Here is a 5,000-nt window from a genome sequence, read left to right on the forward strand (position 1 = left end):
CGGCATCCATTACATGCTTTCCTTTCTGTTTTTATTTATAGCCAACAAAGCACTCCTCCAACCTCCAGCGCACACAAACAATTTCAGCTACAAGCAGAATCAATAAGCTTTGTTTGGTTAATTATACCCAGTCCGGGCTGAGCTGAGGACGGGACGGGAGCGCTGGGTCGATGCAGCAACGCTACACACTACTTCACATTTGCATCGTTTCATGTCACACCAGTTCAGACGAACACTTCACAGAACCGCTTCAGAGTTTGTTTAGTGAAACCAGCGAAATTACAGGAGAAAAAAAACGAATAATATTTAATATTATTAATAATATTAAACAACCAAATTAGCAAATAAATATATAAACATAAATAAGCCTTACCTAATACAAAAAAAGGTTGTTGTAAATAAAGAGAATGAATATAAATAAATAATATCAAAATATACTAATAAAAATCTAATAAATAAATATGAATACATATAAAAGGTAAATAAAAACAATATTAATAAGAGTAAATAAAAAGGTAATTAAATACAAGTAAATAAATATTAACAAATTTAAAATGTGATTAGAAATTAAATAAAATATTATGAATAAATATACATTTTATTAAAAAAAATATTTGAAGTAAAATCAAATCAAATTTAATTTAATAAATTAATATTACAAAACTATAAAATAAATAAATAAATAAACATACAAATAAATATAAAAGGCAAACAAATAAATAAAAGCAAATAAAAACAGCATAAATGCAAGTAAATAAAAAGGTAAATAAATAAACGTAAATAAATATTACCAGATGTAAAAATAAAATTAAAATGTTATTTGAAATAGTCAAATGAAATTGAATAAATAAATAAATAAATATAAGTAACATATAAATATATTACAATAAATAAATAAATAAAAACTATATTAAGTTAAATTAATAAATAAAAGTAAATTAATAAATAGATAAACATAAAATTAAATAAACATGAGCAAATCTAAAACAATGTTAAAATGCTATTAGAAATAAAACTCATATTAATTGAATTAATAAATGAATAAAAATAGATTAACATACAACAACCAAGACACAGACAGACAGACAGACAGACAGACAGATTCTGGATATTTGCTTAATGGATCAATATTGAACTGAACTGTAGACACAGATCTGCCTTCTCTGATTATTGAGATGTTTGTGGAGTCGTTCCTTTAGCACTGGCTGCGGGAACACAGAGCTGACCTGCGAGTCCTTGACCTCTGTAATACAGCATCTCTTCTGCATTAGATGAAGAATGGCTCAGTCTGTTGTGATTGGTCTACTCTGCTCTGATTGGTCAGATGTTCTAGTCTGTTGTGATTGGTTTACTCTGCTCTGATTGGTCAGATGTTCCAGTCTGTTGTGATTGGTCTACTCTGCTCTGATTGGTCAGATGGTCCAGTCTGTTGTGATTGGTCTACTCTGCTCTGATTGGTCAGATGGTCCAGTCTGTTGTGATTGGTCTACTCAGCTCTGATTGGTCAGATGGCTCAGTCTGTTGTGATTGGTCTACTCTGCTCTGATAGGTCAGATGGCCCAGTCTGTTGTGATTGGTCTACTCTGCTCTGATTGGTCAGACGGCCCAGTCTGTTGTGATTGGTCAGAAAGCAAACGCTCATTATCATATCTGAATCTCAGCTCTTGATCACAGTGATACGAACAGTGACGATGGCGTGGGGTTTACCGTATCAATCTCAGAAAACAGCGTCTTCTCGACACGAACAACATGAACCAAACTCTTCCAGTCTCAGATACACTACAGTGTTTGAGGGCGGAGCTAAGAGACGCTGCTCAGCCAATCAAGACCACAGGCTGGCATTATGCTAATATGTTACAAACCTACACAGGTTCAGCGTGAAGTGAGACTGACGACTCGTTTCATCTCAGAATCACGTCTTTCTTTTATTAGACAAAAACTCCATTTATCTGCACTTTGATCTTTAAAACTTTCCAGACCTTTTACATTCACACACAGCTTTACACACTGCATGAAAGGGAATATCTGAAGTATTACTTCTCACGCAGCACACAACACACTTTTCCTCATCATCGTACAGCATCACAGCCAGCAAACAAATGAGCAAATCACCTTTCTAATCTTGTTTTGCTGATAATGAATGTTCCGCTTAAATTACGCCTCCTATTCTCACCAATATAAAACCGACGGTGTAAATGTAATGAGCACTAAAGGCAGAGGCTTGCTTTGCACTCTGTGTTTAAAGTGTCTCAATTATGCAACAGCAACTCGAAAAGCTTCAACTAAACTCTTTTCTGTTTGCAGGATCCTGAGCGCCAGTGAACTGAGGCAGGAGATTTAAAAACCAGAGAGAATAAGAGGCGAGCACTTTCGACTGACCCAGATACTGTCTCTCCTCTGGGATTGATGTTACAACATTCACTCGCATCCCAACACCAGCCCGACCTGCTCCGGTCCGGATACACACATCTGAAGCCAAACGCCAACGACATCAACACTCATCCAGCTCGGATTTTCTCATTTTGAGATCAACATGAAATCAAGACTGAAATTTGGTTTCATATCCATTATGAACGATTCATCAGTGCATAAAATTAATGGTTTAAGACTGAAAAAGTTCTGAAATGTGGCAAAATCGTGGAACGAAATAGTGACATGGATTAATTAGCGCTGAAGAAGAAGCTTTTTCGGTCTCTATTACATGCACAATAAAATAATAATAATAATAATATAATAATAAACCAAATTAGCAAGAAAGATAGAAAGATACACAATAAAAAAAAAAAAATAAAAAAAAATATATATATATATATATATATATATATAAAGAAAAAAAGATTTATAATATAGCCTATATGTTTATTTGATCATCTTTATTAATTTTATATATATATATTTTTTTAAATTTTATTGCTTTCTATCTTTCTTGCTAATTTGGTTTATTATTCTTCTTCTTCTTCTTTTTTTTAAATATAAAGTAATAAAATATAAATAATAAGTAAATACATATTACATTATATTTTTAACCTGATGTCTTCATTATTTAATGTATGTTTGAATAAATCTAAGCGTTTCAACAACAGATTGGAGTAGACACAATTATATAATAATTTTTTTTTATGAAAACTGCTTTATTTGCAATTTAAATATCTATATACAACTTTTATTTGAGTGTTGATTATTACATAAATGTGATTTATTTAAAAATGCCTCCTCATTTTCCGTTTTCACATTAAATATATCTTTTTTTCACTGGAAAACAGCCTCACAGGGACATTAAACCAGTTGAATAATTACTCATTTAATTCTGAATCTTTTTCCCATTACAACTTCAAATACTTTTTTCACTTCAACAAACTGGAACACAGTGATGCAATTTATTATTAGAATGGCGCACTATTGCAAACAAAAGGAGGAATTAAACTGATCCATCATGTTTTATAGAGGAAGCGTGAACACGAGCCTCACTGAACAATGACCAACTTTAGCTCTTTATGAACATCTAAACTTATAATGAATAGAGCTGAAGTGTCTGAGCTTGACAAGAGCAGATTTCATTTGAATAGACATACTTTCTTAAAATTACAACATGAGCATATTCATTTTTAATGAGAGCAGAACAGAACTAAACCGAATTCTTGTGTGAAATACCCAGGGTTATTATAGTTCACTAAAACTAGAACCATAAAACAAATGTTGCTCGAAATAAAATAAAATCTGAAATAAAGTATTAAAAAATTATTTTATTTCTAGTTCTCATTTTCATTTAGATTAACTTAAAATAACTCAAACTGATATAGAATTATTTAACAAACAAAAACTAAATAAACATCCTTAAAAAATACTTTAAATAAAATAAATGTAGAAATAAAGTATTGAAAAAACGTATTATTTTGCCATAGAAAATTTTAACATTTTCATTTAGTTTAACTTAAATAACAAAAACTGAAATAGAATTATTTAACAAACAAAAACTAAATAAACATACTTAAAAAATTGTTTAAATAAAATAAATGTAGAAATAAAGTATTGAATTTTTTTTTTTTTGCCATAGCAAATTTTAACATTTTCATTTAGTTTAACTTAAATAGTTAAAACTGAAATCAAATTAATAATAATAATAAAAAAAAAAATTTTTAAATACAAATAAAAACTTGCAACAAAATTCCAAAAATTGTAACTAAACTTAGAAAATAGAAAAAAAATAGAAAGTTTATATATAATAGATATATAATATAATGCTATAAAAGTATGATTATTTTACTTAATGATAGTAAAATAACGAGCACACGGCTGAAATGAGGAATCACTGGATGCTAAACTTCCCAAAAACGCTGCAGGCCTGAAAGCGGATGAATTATTAATTACCGAATCTGTGCGACGCCGCTGGAACGACACAGTCCACCTGTCCCTCCCCTCCCAAATGAAATTAGACAAATCAAATTGTACATTTTCATATAAATTAGCGTCCGGCTGTCCGTCTCGCCTGGTGGTTGGTTTCAGAGAGACTGTAAAAGTTGGCAGACCAGCGACATTTCCAGTTTGATATAAATAGGCCCCATAATTCTGGAAGTGCTCAGATCTGGCACAGGCGAGAGGGGATTTCTAAATTACAATCCGCTGGTCTGACGCCAGACTCATCAGTCAATATGGGCCGAAGCCTGTCTGTGCCAAACGCCCAACACAGACAAAGAGCTTCTCTTCCTCGCCATCACCGACAGGGAAGATCCTCGTCTTTAAGAGGATCCGTTTGACTCCAGCCGGATCGTGAATTCTAATATAAGTGCATGAAAAATTCATATGGACAAACTCAAGATAACTGGCTACTGTATTCACTTCGTAATTAAAATTAATTAAAAAGCCAGACCACAGGACACTTAAGTCCCCTCTTGCCCTTCTCTGGACTGAATTTGAAAGAAAATATGATTGACTGTGCATAACTTATCTGTGGAGTGTGTGATATTTGCTCTGGTACAGCGGAGCCACAGAATCAATGTGTG

General features: G+C 32.0%; 1 protein-coding gene across 4 annotated transcripts in view; it reads right to left on the reverse strand.

The window, feature by feature from the left end:
* chst8 (carbohydrate (N-acetylgalactosamine 4-0) sulfotransferase 8) overlaps positions 1–5,000 on the reverse strand; it is a 190,349-nt gene that overhangs the window by 158,587 nt on the left and 26,762 nt on the right. The gene's annotated exons all lie outside the window — the stretch shown is intronic.

This window comes from Rutilus rutilus (genome assembly GCF_951802725.1).
Source record: "Rutilus rutilus genome assembly, chromosome: 5".
Lineage (NCBI taxonomy): Eukaryota > Metazoa > Chordata > Actinopteri > Cypriniformes > Leuciscidae > Rutilus > Rutilus rutilus.